Source organism: Schistocerca cancellata, chromosome 3, assembly GCF_023864275.1.
Source record: "Schistocerca cancellata isolate TAMUIC-IGC-003103 chromosome 3, iqSchCanc2.1, whole genome shotgun sequence".
Taxonomy (NCBI): Eukaryota; Metazoa; Arthropoda; class Insecta; order Orthoptera; family Acrididae; genus Schistocerca; species Schistocerca cancellata.
The window spans coordinates 44,536,577-44,551,428 of NC_064628.1; the positions used below are offsets into that span (position 1 = coordinate 44,536,577).

At 43.1% G+C, this 14,852-nt stretch overlaps 1 long non-coding RNA gene across 1 annotated transcript; it reads left to right on the top strand.

The window, feature by feature from the left end:
- The first annotated feature begins 1,831 nt into the window (after positions 1 to 1,831).
- On the top strand, positions 1,832 to 14,321 carry LOC126176918 (uncharacterized). Its single transcript, XR_007535704.1, has 2 exons — positions 1,832 to 1,886; positions 14,071 to 14,321. It is a non-coding gene; the product is annotated as an uncharacterized LOC126176918 (long non-coding RNA).
- The last annotated feature ends 531 nt before the right edge of the window (positions 14,322 to 14,852 follow it).

Here is a 14,852-nt window from a genome sequence, read left to right on the forward strand (position 1 = left end):
CAAACTGGCTGACACTGACGGCGGCGGTGCACAAATGCTGCGCAGCTAGCGCCATTCGACGGCCAACACCGCGGTTCCTGGTGTGTCCGCTGTGCCGTGCGTGTGATCATTGCTTGTACAGCCCTCTCGCAGTGTCCGGAGCAAGTATGGTGGGTCTGACACCCCGGTGTCAATGTGTTCTTTTTTCCATTTCCAGGAGTGTATTTTGTTGACACCGACCTACATAGGGAGGAACGACAACCACGACAAAATAAGGGAAATCGGAACTCGTACGGAAAGATATAGGTGTTCATTCTTTCCGCGCGCTATACGAGGTTGGAATAATAGAGAATTGTGAAGGTGGTTCTATGAACCCTCTGCCAGACACTTAGATGTGATTTGCAGAGTATCCATGTAGATGTACGAGGTGCGGCTAGAAAAAAACCGGACTGATGCTGGAAAAAACATTTATTTACAATTATTTACAATTTCATGTTATCTCCTTCAATGTACTCTCCTCCTCGGTCTCTACACCGCTCCATACGAATTTTCCAGTGTTCATAGCAATGCTGCAGATCATTTTTGGTAAGTCCATACATTACTTCCGTCGCTTTTTCTTTTACTGCTTCAACAGTCTCAAATCTAGTTCCTTTCAAAGCTGACTTGACTTTAGGGAAAAGAAAAAAGTCACAGGGGGCCAAATCAGGTGAGTAGGGTGGATGATCTAAGATGGGAATGTTGTGTTTTGCCAAAAACGTCTTCACTGACAACGCACTGTGAGCTGGGGCATTGTCTTGGTGAAGGATCCATGACTTTTTTCTCCACAAATCGTTCCGTTTTCTCCGTACTCGCTCACGTAGGGTAGCCAGGACGCTAATGTAGTAATGCTGATTCACTGTTTGTCCCTCTGGTACCCAATCAATGTGCACAATCCCTTTGATGTCAAAAAAAAAAAACAATCATCATTGCCTTGAATTTCGATTTTGACATTCGTGCTTTTTTTTGTCGTGGAGAACCAGGAGTTTTCCAATGCATCGATTGGCGTTTAGTTTCGGGATTGTAAGTAAAAAACCACGATTCATCGCAAGTAATAACATTTTGTAAGAAGGTGGGATCACAAAATTTGATGTTAACACGCTGTTCTTTCTGTACACTCAACATTTTCCGACGCATAGACAAAACGTCAACTACTTAAAACAGACGCCACGGGCAGACTGAGTGCAGGAGGCAGATGAAACTCGAGCAGTAGGCGGAGCGAGAGTCTCTTGACAGGCCACGCGACTTTCAGCCTTATTGCATTCGTTTTATTGTTTCACCAGTACTAGTCCGGATTTTTTCTAGCCACACCTCGTAGATGTAGATGTAGATGTCGGACGTGGTGCACGGGAAAGTGAAAACGGAAGTAGTAGCTCAGTTTTGAGGTGAAAGTCCTCAGCATAATTAATACGTCGGATTCGCTGCGTAGAGTTCTCGTCAGTGCATATCTAGAGTTCTGGTATCTGCATCCCAACACTGTACAGATGGCCGTCAGTTCCCCGAACGAGCAGCGCGCAAAGATTCCTGTTGACATGGGGACAGGTGGGAGAACACGCGTGGGAGGTGGAAAGAGGAGAGCGACAGACACGTCGGCAGGCGTGGCCTCCGCTGCACGCGCTGGCGCCACTCCATGCAGCGCTTCCTCGCCCCCTGTCGTCGCTGTCGCCGGCAGTGTTGACGGCCTTGGGGACTCCACACGCGGGGATCGCGCCAGCTGCGCGGTGTTAGGTAACCGGCGCGGCTGATCTAGCCGCACTGACCTTGGCCTAGACGTCTAGGACGACCTCCGGCGTCGTATATAAGGCCAAGGCAGCGGCCAGTCTCCAGCAAGTCCCCGCTTCGAGGCTCATCGCTACACTATGAAGGCTTTCGTGAGTATCTCTCGTCGGGGGCAGGGAGACCATTTTCCATTGTATCATTCATTCGTACACTGCTGATCAAGGCATTTTTGCGATGTCCATGTTATTGCGAAATGATGCAGCCTCACAATATCTATATCGTTCGTACTGACGTTTCTTGTTCCACGTTTCCGACAAAAAAGAAAAGAAAGGAATGTGCTACATTTCTAATAGAGGGCGGCTGATCAAATCACCGGCCGCCCATCTAGATCTAGAATTTCCACGATTGTCCTAAATCGTATAAGGCCGGGGTGGTTCCATTGAGAAGGGCATGCCCGATTTCCCTTACCTTCCTTCTCCAGTCCAAGCTTGTGCTCCGTCTCTAAGGACCTCATCGCCGAAGGGACGGTTAGCCCTAAAAAGTCTTTGTTCCTTCCCCATAGATGTCATCTACAAACAAAGAATCAGTCATCTTTCAGTACCTAATATTCCCATTCAGTTATGATTTCCAATCGCTTCCCTCACTTCTGCTCAGCCCTCTTTTCGAGTTGCGTTTGAATGGGCACTCTTGACACTTTGCAAAAACAGACATAATGTCTTATGGGATAACAGCAATCAGTGATTTTATAATGTTACTTAAAATCCGTCTTGATTGGAAAAATTTTTTTTTTATTATTCATATGACCGGTTTCGGTTCATTCGGAACCATCTTCAGATCTGATATTTCAGTTACAGGAGTAACCCGTCCAAATCCAGCAACGTAGCATGTGAATGTTGCTGGATTTGGACGGGTTACTCCTGTAACTGAAATATCAGATCTGAAGATGGTTCTGAATGAACCGAAACCGGTCATATGAATAATAAAAAAAAATTTTTTTTGCAATCAAGACGGATTTTAAGTAACAACTCTTGACACTGCTGACAAAAAAAAAAAAAAACTATGGTTCAAATGGCTCTGAGCACTATGGGACTTAGCTTCTGAGGTCATCAGTCCCCTAGAACTTAGAACTACTTAAACCTAACTAACCTAAGGACAACACACACATCCATGTCCGAGGCAAGATTCGAACCTGCGACCGTAGCGGCCGCGCGGATCCAGACTGTAGCGCCTACAACCGCTCGGCTACTCCGGCCGGCACACTGCTGACAATCATTTCATCAGTACTCGTCAGCACCAAATTATCGGTGTACGTCTACTATCCCCCTACCTGTAAACATCCTTTCACACGAGCTATTTTCTTGTCTCAATTGACTAATTGTGCCAGTTATACCTACTGCAACGTCCCTGGTCTGCCATTCCCGAATTCAGGCTCGTTTGTCGCGACTGGCCACTTGTGCTTACACATCGGCGTGCGAACTGTGAGTGCTCTGACTGCTGTCTGCAGCTTAGCCCACTACCGAACGGCGGAAGTGAGGGTTATGACGGACTCCTCTAACAAAAGGCTGAAATACACCAACAGCAGAATATAAGAGCTAGCAATCACAGCAGATTTTGTTAAAGAGCGGAAGCGAAATTCATAGTGAGCATTCCTGACGAAGGTGACATGCCAAAACTGCTGAGAACTGAAAGAGTACGAAAATCGTCGTTCAAACATTTCAAAATATCAACATTTCTTTTCTCGAGACAACATACAAAAGTGTCCTTCCGCCTATATCGTGACATGAATTCCCGCGAGTTTGTTGAACTGAAACGAAAATGCACTGAATATGGCTGTTTACAGCCAAAATCTAGATTTACAATAATAATAAATCCTAATAGAATTGCGACTGACTGCTATGTGCCACTCCTTCCCTACTGTCTACACTCATTGTGCACAACGGTTCCTGATGGAATCAAAGTTGAATATAAATAAAATCACCTCGTGCAATATTTACAAGTAATTACATACCGGTAGTACCCTTTTAGTGCCAAGTAACATAAAAATATGTTGTTTTTTCGTTCAGAGGAGCTGTCGCTTTCACTGTCGAAAAAAAATTCTATTTATGTTCTTGTATAAATAACTGTAGGATTTTTATTTTCAAGGTATTGTAAAAAATAAAATATTTTTTGCTTTTACATGTTTGGTCCTTCTTGTGTGAGCATACATAGGACAAAAATGAAATGCTAATGCAGTCTTAAGCAGTGTATCACAATAAGACGAAGATTAGTAAGACAGAAAAGCACGAAGTCCTCTACCACAATGTTTGTGAGCATGACTGTCAAGAGTCGGTTAACTTGCGATGTTAATATATGATGGAACCGTTCCCTGTTTAGAACGTTCGCAGTCTTCATCACACACAGAACTTTACAGCTCTGCACTGGGCGCAATCAACCAGTCAGTGACATCATCGACTCGCTCGTGGCTTTGTCGGCGGCTGATTTACTCGCTAGCGCACGATGCTCACTCACCATAAGTAGTCGATGTAGGCAACACAGTCGCTCATGTAAAACAGGCTTTATATATCAGCATTTTGACGTAAGACGCGTCTAATATCACCAAATGCAGTTCTTTCGAAGAATTACTTATTTGTATGTAATGTTATGTATAGCAAACACATCGTCGGTATTCATAACACACGAGCGCTTGCGACATCTCCACCAGATTCTAAGTCCCCATGTACTATAACTGGGAGGGCACGATGATGATTTCGTACAAGGAACTGATCAGGTCGTTCAGTAACAAATGCCGATTCAATTAAAAATAAATGTATTATAAACCTCGAACTAAATTTCAGTTCCCCTGAGGCAACGGTTTCAAATGGATGACAGAAGTGCTGCGTGCAGTACATAGCATGTAGCAGAACGATACAGACAAGTCTCGGAGGTTTTATACACCAACGCCTGCCTTTAAGTAGCAAGTGTGACTGTATATGAGGTGTGTTCAAAAAGTAACACGAGTGTTGTACTTTCTTGTATTGTGTGTTACACATATAGGATGTTTACTTGTAGAAACGTTAAATATTGTTTTTTGTGAGTCCGCTATGAGTAAAACAAGGATGTACGAGCGGTCGAAGCATCTCAATGAAGGCTATGAAGACGTGGATGATGACAAGTGCCATGGACTCTCCAGCACATCGTCAAAGACGAAATCGTGGAAGAAGTGAAAGAAATGGTTATGAACGATCACCGAATTACAGTCACAGAAGTCGCTGATGATGTCGGCATATCAGCTGGCTGATACCATGAAATGTTTTCGGATACTGTGGGTATGAAAAGTACAACAACGAAATTTGTTCCAAAATTGCTAAATTTATAACGAAAACAACAGCCAATGCATGTTGTTCGTGAGTCGCTAGGTTAAATCGGCGACGACGCAGAACTAGTGAACGGATCATAAAAGAAGATAAAACGTGGGTCTATCGATAGTTTCATTCCACCCACATTGGGGAGTCCGGGAAGGTGGGCAGGTCTTGGGAACGTGCTGGATGCCGTATATTATTGCTGCTCTTCAGTCAAATGCAGTATATATAGATGTAGATTCCAAGTAGAATATGTGAAACTAATGGGATTAAAAGAAAAAAAATTTTTTGCTTTTATTATCTACTAGAAAACACAGTTGGCGATAGCGTGCTGGTGTTAAAATATGATGATGATAATGATGATACTTTTGAGAAGGCCAGTAAGTCAGCTCTCTGGGTAGGAAGGAAGGCTAATGAGTGGCGTCAGGACACTATAGATAAATACAGTAGACAGCTATGCCTCAGAGTGGTGTAATGATGTAGGGCTGGAAAGTGGGATGTGCAACTTGGGGCTGTAAGAGGATGAAGCGAGGGTGGGTACGGAGGCTGGTTGAGGTATTGGAGTCGGTTCTAAGTAATGAGTATAATACTAGCGTTATATCTGGTAGATGTCTAGAGGGAAGCAGGGATAGGATATGGAGGATGTGGGGGGTGAAGGGTGAGATATGTTGACGTAGCCGCGGCAGCTACCCAGTATTGCATTAGAGAGTCACTAGGGTTTCAATCTTAGAGTTTACGGGATGTATGAGTTTTATGAAGACGTTTGAGAAATTTGAGGAAGTAGTTTGAAGGAATTTTCCAACTGGTAGAGGAAGCGTGCAGGAGCGATAAGATGGATGTGGAAGATGAAGCGGTGTGCACGGCATTTTCGGACTAGTAAGGAATAGTTAAGGTTTCGCGAAGCGTAGGTCAAGGTAACGTTGTCAGTTCTATGTGTGACTGCGGGACGTAGATACTCAGACACATAGGCTTCTTGCGGAGTCCCCATTGTTCAAACGTGAGTGGCGTTAAAATTCAAGTGGAGAATCATTAATCGAACCAACTTCTGCCCCACTTCCGTCTCAACCACCTCTTCCCTGTCATGTGCTTCGGCTGCAATCTGGTTTTTGTACAAGCTGTACGTACTCTTCAGCTCCCTCTATTTTATCTCTGCCACCTACAAAATTTCGATCAACGTTGCCAAATACTTTCTATAAATCTACAGATTCTATAAAAACAATATGCCTTTCTTCAAACTCTCGTTCTAAACACGTCGTACGATCAGTATTGCCTCGCGTGTTCATTCATTTCTCCTCGGTTCAAACTGATCTTCCGTCGCGTCGGCTTTTGCCAATTTTTCCATTATTCTGTAAATATTCAAGTCAGTATATTGCAAGCATGACTTTTAAACTGATTCTTCGGTAATGTTCTCATCTGTTTGCTCTTTGCTCTTACCGTCGTTTTGATAGGAATTCTTGACGTCTACGGATATTTCGTCTGTCTCATACATCTAGCATACGAACTGGAATAGTTTTATCACGGCTAGCTCTCCAACGGCTTTGAATGATTTTGAGGGTATGTTATCTATTCCAGGATCCTTGTTTAGATTTTCAGTGCTATCTGTAGCAGCTTTTTTCTTTGGATCATCACCCTTCTGATTGGTTGATGCGTCCTCCACGAATTCCTCTCCTGTTCCAACCTCTTCGTCTGAGTACTCACCTTACTTCCTCATTTATTTGCTGGATGTGCTTCCGTCTCTGTCTTTCCCTACAGTTTTTAAGCTCTACTGTTCAATCTAGTACCAAGGACGTTATTTCCTTGTGTCTTAACAGATGTCCTATCATCTGCACCTTTTTCTTGTCGGTGTTTTCCATACATTCCTTTCCTCGCCGATTCTGCTGAGAGCCTTCCCATTTCTTGTCTTATCAGTCCACCAAATTCTCCACATTCTTTTGTAGTGCCACATCTCACACGCTTCGATTCTCTTCTGTTCCGGTTTTCCCACAGCCCATGTTTCATTATCAAACACTGCTGTGCTCCATATGTACGTTCTCAGAAATTCCTTCCTCAATTAAGGGATACTAATAGGCTTCTTATCCAAGAATACCCTCTTTTCCAGTGTTAGTCTGCTTTTGATGTCGTCCTCGCTCATGGGTTATTTTACTGCCTAGGTACAAGAATTAACTTCGTCTACTTGGTGATGCCCAATTTTGATGCTAAGTTTCTCGCTGTCTGTAAGCATTAAACTGTTCATTCCCATTCAACACATCTTGTAGTTCTTCTTCGTCTTCTCTGAGAATATCAAATTCATCAGGATATCTCCTCATTGACAGCCTTTCGCCTTGGATTTTAATTCCACTCTTGAAACACTCTTATTTCCATTATCGCTTACGCGATGTATAGATTGGATAGTAAGGGTGAAACACAACACTCCTACTTTACATCTTTTTAAATCTGAGCACCTCTTTCTTCGTCTTCCAGTCTCATTGTTCCCTTTTGGGTTTTGTACATATTGTATATTATTCGTCTTACCGCATGTCTTACCCCTATTTTCCTCAGAATTTCGAACATCTTTCTCCATTTTACATAGCCAAACGCTTGTTATTAGAAACACTATGAGTAGATTATACAACAGGCTTTCACTGACAGAGATAATTCTGCAAACTTCTCCTATGATGAAGTGGTGGTGTAGTTATTTCCTGCCCACACCTGTGTATCGGATGTCAGACAAGCGTTCTACATGATGTTCGTAAATGCTTGTGTATTAATGAGTGATATTTGTATTGATGTTACTGAATCTAGAAGAGGAAGTATTGGTAAGTAGCGTGCAGTACTGTTACCGGAACCTTGCCTTTCGCGATCAATGTTCTTGCTACTGAACTATCCAGAAACGCGTTACGATTCGCCCTCACAGCTTCACCTATGTCAAAAGCTCTTTCCTACTTTCTAAACTTCGCAGAAGCTCTGCTGAATACCTTTCCGGATTAGCGGCCACCAGTGAGTCATATGATACGCCTTACTCCCCACTGCAGCGCTCGCTGTATCGGATCCCTGACCGCAGTCTGCAGAGGCAAGTTCGGCTAGCCCGCAAAACAGTAGGCCGCAGTATCGGTTGACAACCGGCTCCGCGTAAGTTTAAGTAGATGCCATACTCCGCATAAGCTTAAAAGACACCACTGTGTTGCCAATGAATTGTTAACAGTTTCTGTGATCCTGTAGAGCAATAATTCTCCTGTGGCTTGCATAACATTGAGACATAAGCAAAGAGGGCGTTCAAGGAACATGAAACTTCCTGGCAGATTAAAACTGTGTGCCCGACCGAGACTCGAACTCGGGACCTTTGCCTTTCGCGGGCAAGTGCTCTACCAACTGAGCTACCGAAGCACGACTCACGCCCGGTACTCACAGCTTTACTTCCGGCAGTACCTCGTCTCCTACCTTCCAAACTTTACAGAAGCTCTCCTGCGAAACTTGCAGAACTAGCACTCCTGAAGCAGGAGAGCTTCTGTAAAGTTTGGAAGGTAGGAGACGAGGTACTGCCGGAAGTAAAGCTGTGAGTACCGGGCGTGAGTCGTGCTTCGGTAGCTCAGTTGGTAGAGCACTTGCCCGCGAAAGGCAAAGGTCCCGAGTTCGAGTCTCGGTCGGGCACACACTTTTAATCTGCCAGGAAGTTTCATATCAGCGCACACTCCGCTGCAGAGTGAAAATCTCATTCTGATTCAAGGAACATTTTCATTGACGGGTGTACAGCAGTTGAGATAATACTATTAACAGCACAAATAATTTCAAATTTCTTACTATTATTATTTTACAATGTTTTCAGTAACGCTGTTTAGAATGAACCTACTTCATCACAGTCAACCTTCAAACATGTTGCATGGTGTTTAACGAAACGTCCACTAATTATAAAATGCTTATTGCAGTGGCTGGCGACAAAGGCACCTTGAATAGACAGAATTTACATGTACGAAGCTCGCTCAGTGTAACGAAATGGAGGAGCAATATTCCAAATGACGTCTCCTTTCGTCAGACAGATATTACGAGATTCAGTTAAAACATAGCCATTCGTAATTAACGCAGCACAGCCTGCATGGATGCGTAAAATGTCAAGGCTACCTTACTTGACCTATTCCTCCGTTTCATTGTTCAGCAGCGTGTGCAGGTCAACGCTTGCCTGTGTGCTAAATTTCATGTAAATTTATTTCAATCTCAACCGCTCCTAACTCCCATCAAAACATTGTTCCTGTACCGCTTCGGATAACATAAGTAGAGTGATCTTGTCTCGATAAATGATGTAGGCCCTACCAGTTCGATTCCTTATGGGTCTAAATCCCTTAAAATCTCAAGGTGTACCGTGAAAACTTACTCCCTGGCGCTTTCATGCCTTGAGAGAGTTTAGTAATATTAAGAACGTTCTTCGTACATGAAGTAGCTACTGTCAGTTGGCAGATGTCGGCATTTTAATTGTGTGGTGACCTTGGCGAATTTATACTGCTGATACTTGTGCCACTACATTGCATATTCAATATTCTTCATCACTACACAATATTTTAATTTGCATTGACCATCCATGCTGCATAGTGCATGTAGCTGCATTAGAAGTTGATTTGAGTTTATCATTTAGATTTTTAGTATTTTAGGGTTTCTTTTTTTTCTTTCGTTTCACTGTAATCATCTGATTATGACTTTCTCAGAAATCGTAAGTCGATTAATTTATGTCACCCTAAGTTGGAGAAATACAACATCAGGATTTTATTTTCGTACTGTTTTTATAATGAATATTTAAGTTTCCACTAACATTTGGTATTTTTGTATACAGTCGTTTTTATTGATGGTGAATAGACTGTAGCCTTTTTTCTGATTAAATCACTGAAGCGTTGTTAATCGTCAATTTTTCATTAATTTGGCGTAGTGTTTTATTATCTGAATATGTGTTGTAGCTTTTCCTGATTTTGAGCTCTCTGTTTCGTTCGCTAATTTAAGCAATTCTTTCTTCTTTATAGGTAAATTTGCTTAGTCTAGTGTTACTACAACAGACGCTGTTGGCGTATACTATCGAACCTTGATCCCAAATAAGCACCAAAAACAACTAATAGCATCTGCGAAAGTAACATTTAGTAATGAACGAAGCAATTTTGCTGGAACCTATGGCTATCCTAACAAAACAATAGCGCTATAGCGATGTTTCCAAGACAATATACTTTTATATATCTTTCTCCGTAGTCCACGTAGCGCTATACGTTACACTGCCTGAGACCTGCATTCCGAGTGATTTAAGTAACCTCTCTGGCTATTGCAAAAATCGTAAACAGTATTTCGTATTTGGTGAGTTTTGCTCCATCTCTTCTCTGTGCAGGGTTTCTGTCAGCACATCTGTAGTATAAGGTGTTCAGGAAGGACTGAATGAAATGTTGGGATCGGTGAGACGCCCAATACCGAATTTACTGTCGTTTGTTGTGTTTTAACATTTATTGAGATATTTTGTTTGTAGCCTAAAATGTGAACCAGTAGGCTAAGTAACTTTTTAGTAGTAACAGGATTAAGAGAAAAACTTCTGTATTTCTAAGGAGGCTAACAAAATGTGAAGTCTATCGAGAAATTTTCAGAAGTGCCACTGCACTATTCCCACACGTCACTACACGACAGGTTGGTGGATAGAAAGCTTCCACACCTTCCTTTGTTTTGGTATTTACTATTCGTAACACAAACGATCAATTACTCATCTGTGGTAAGTCTAGGAACCTAGTGGCCAGGCACACTTAGACTGGAGGTGAAGCTGCTCACACTGCTCCAGTCAGTCAGTTAGAGGAAATAGATCTCAGGTAGTGGGTAACTCTTCTAGTATGGTCCTTCGTCAATGTTTCGTATTGCTACGGCACCGTAACGCTATGCGGACATTCATTATATTGTTGTGGATGGAATGTCATGGAAGACCAACAATCAACGATTATGTACAAGATTCTGCAGCTTTTTCTGGAGAAGAACAAGCTGGAAGAATTCGAAATGTGATGTTTTCAAAGAATTTTAAAAATAAAGTAGACAGATAAATGATAAATGATAAATGAATAAATACTAGAAAGAATAGGTTATGAAAAGAGTCTATGGAAGACGTGTTCTTAAAGAAGGGATAGGTTACTGGGACATCTCCTGCAGCATCTAGAATTCGTTAACTCGATTCTGAAGAGGCAGTTGAGCGAATGAAGTAGTAGGGGTAAAGAAAGTCTCTAAGCAAAGTATGTTTCATTGCCTGTAAAAATTTGATTCCAGACTAAAGGCGAGAGTCATTTCATCAGTTAGTCATTCACAAATATTTACAGTTCCACAGCTGATGACCTCATCTGCATTCATTACTGAGTTCGCAGCATTACCTGTGTATACTTCTACCAGCTCCTCCTTCAGCCTCTCTCTGTTCGTCTCCTCCACTTTCTTTTCTTACCACCGCCTTCACCCCCTGTCAACCTCCTCCACCCCTGCTCTCTGCATACCTCCTCCTGCCACTCTTTCTGCCCATGTGCTACTCCCTACTTTCTCTGTCCAGCTGCTCCTCCCCCCTCTGTCCATTTGCACGTCTGCCCTTCTCCACCTCTCCCCTCTAAGTCAAATCTCCTGCTACCCCTCCTATCTCCTTCCCCGTTCTCTGTCTCCTCCTCCCCAACTCTCTGTTGCATCCTGGCCCCTCTCACTGTCCACTTCCCCCTCCCTCGCTCACAGTCCATCTATCCCCCCCCACTCTCTCTCTCACTCTCTCTCTCTCTCTCTCTCTCTCTCTCTCTCTCTCTGTGTGTGTGTGTGTGTGTGTGTGTGTGTGTGTGTGTGTGTGTGTGTTGATCTCCTCCTCTCCCTTTCTCTAGCAATCTCTTCTGTCTGATTCTCCTCCACATATCTGTGTCCATCTCATCCTTCTCCATCTCTGTCTGTCCATCTGTCCCCCCCCCCCTCCACCATGCTTTCTCCACGATTATCACGCTCACTGGAGCAGGTGGTTGCTGCTCCTTACCCCCACATTATTTGTTGGCAGATAGTGAGTAACATGTGTACCAGTTTTGCTTGAAATCCATTAATCGATTAAGATCTTTGCAGTTTGCCTGAATTTACCGACATACCTTTGTAATTGTCCGATTTTTTTTCTGAAATCTTTTACGGAATGATAATGAATAAAGCAAGAAAATAAATAAAATTACGCATATCCATCGTTCTAATCGTGGTCTTGAGTTTACACAAAATTCCTATGGCAAAAACGCTTTCTGTTTATTCCGAACTTTCCAAGAAATTTTTCTTTCCTTAGAAGGCGCATATGCATTATTGAAAACATTTTTTAGTAATTAACCGAATCGGTGCTGCCTTTCTCAATTGGTATGTTTACTAATGAAAAGCATTAGTTTTATTTAGTTTTTATTTATATAGATTGACTTACCACTTTAATTTACAGTATACATAATCGTACTCAGTTGCTGTAGTAACAGTTGGTGAACCTCAGGTATACAGTATACACTTTGTCCGTAGCAGATATGGAAAATCGACAGTTAAAAAGAAAATATAGTTCTAAATCCATTTCGAAGCTTGCGGAGCGCGTTAGTGCCGTTACATTTTAATACAACTGTGTACAGTCCAAGTTTCCTTACCCCGTAGCTGGGCGAATCGCCTGTTTCCCAATATTCAGCGAGTGCTCAACTCATGCGATGGCGAGAGAAGGAACTGCTAGACACGTGCTTCCGCACCGCGTGCAAAGCGAGCGACGGAGAACGAATGCCACTCACGCGGTTGCGCTGCACAGATTTTGTGCTTGCTCTAGCTGGAACACGCGAGGCAATACTGACCTTACGACTTATCTTAGAAGAAAGATTAAGGAAAGGCAAACCTACGTTTCTAGCATTTGTAGACTTAGAAAAAGCTTTTGACAATGTTGACTGGATTACTCTCTTTCAAATTCTAAAGGTGGCAGGGGTAAAATACAGGGAGCGAAAGGCTATTTACAAATTGTACAGAAACCAGATGGCAGTTATAAGAGTCGAGGGGCATGAAAGAGAAGCAGTGGTTGGGAAGGGAGTGAGACAGGGTTGTAGCCTCTCCCCGATGTTATTCGATCTGTATATTGAGCAAGCAGTAAAGGAAACAAAAGAAAAATTCGGAGTGGGTATTAAAATCCATGGAGAAGAAATAAAAACCTTGAGGTTTGCCGATGACATTGTAATTCTGCCAGAGACAGCAAAGGACCTGGAAGAGCAGTTGAACGGAATGGACAGTGTCTTGAAAGGAGGATATAAGATGAACATCAACAAAAGCAAAACGAGGATAATGGAATGTAGTCGAATTAAGTCGGGTGATGCTGAGGGAATTAGATTAGGAAATGAGACACTTAAAGTAGTAAAGGAGATTTACTATTTGGGGAGCAAAATAACTGATGATGGTCGAAGTAGAGAGGATATAAAATGTAGACTGGCAATGGCAAGGAAAGCGTTGCTGAAGAAGAGAAATTTGTTAACATCGAGTATAGATTTAAGTGTCAGGAAGTCATTTCTGAAAGTATTTGTATGGAGTGTAGCCATGTATGGAAGTGAAACCTGGACGGTAAATAGTTTGGACAAGAAGAGAATAGAAGCTTTCGAAATGTGGCGCTACAGAAGAATGCTGAAGATTAAATGGGTAGATGACATAACTAATGAGGAAGTATTGAATAGGATTGGGGAGAAGAGAAGTTTGTGGCACAACTTGACTAGACGAAGGGATCGGTTGGTAGGACATGTTCTGAGGCATCAAGGGATCACCAATTTAATATTGGAGGGCAGCGTGGAGGGTAAAAATCGTAGGGGGAGACCAAGAGATGAATACACTAAGCAGATTCAGAAGGATGTAGGTTGCAGTAGGTACTGGGAGATGAAGAAGCTTGCACAGGATAGAGTAGCATGGAGAGCTGCATCAAACCAGTCTCAGGACTGAAGACCACAACAACAACAACTAGCTGTTATACCTATCCAGTTAATAGATACGTACTTCTGCTACAGAGATACTCTGTCGGCAGGTGTTTGCGCTGCTGCTGTTGGCCGCTGTGGCGACCGCGCTGGCGGGCCCGCTGCCGCTGCCTGTGCCCGTGGCCTTCCCGGCTGAGGCCCGCGAGACGCTGCGCCCCAGCGAGCAGCTCTACTACTACGGCTACCCCTACTACGTGGTGGGCTAGGCGCCCGCTGCACCTCGACTCACGGCTTCCACGACCATCGGCTTCGCTTGCACCTCTCCATCCCCCACTGGTCAATAAACTCTCTCTCTTAGCAACTGGTGTTCACAATTATTGCATCACCTACAACCAAACCGATCAGAATGTACTGTGTAGCGGAGTGTATTTGTTATGGCTCTAAAATGGTTCAAATGGCTCTAAGCATTATGGGACTCAATATCTGAGGTCATCAGTCCCCTAGTCGTAGAAGTACTAAAACCTAACTAACCTAAGGACATCACACACATCCATGCCTGAGGCACGATTCGAACCTGCGACCGTAGCAGCAGCACAGTTCCGGACTGAAGCGCCTAGGACCACTCGGCCACAAAGCCGGCTGTGTTATGGCTTCTACTCTAATATGCATTTATCGTATCATTCGAGTATACACTACTGGCCATTAAAATTGCTACCCCAAGAAGAACTGCAGATGATAAACGGATATTCATTCGACAATTATACTATAACTGATATGTGATTACATTTTCACGAAATTTAGGTGCATAGATCCTGAGAAATCAGTACCCAGAACAACCATCTCTGGCCGTAATAACGGCCTTGATACGACTGGGCATTGAGTCAAACAGAGC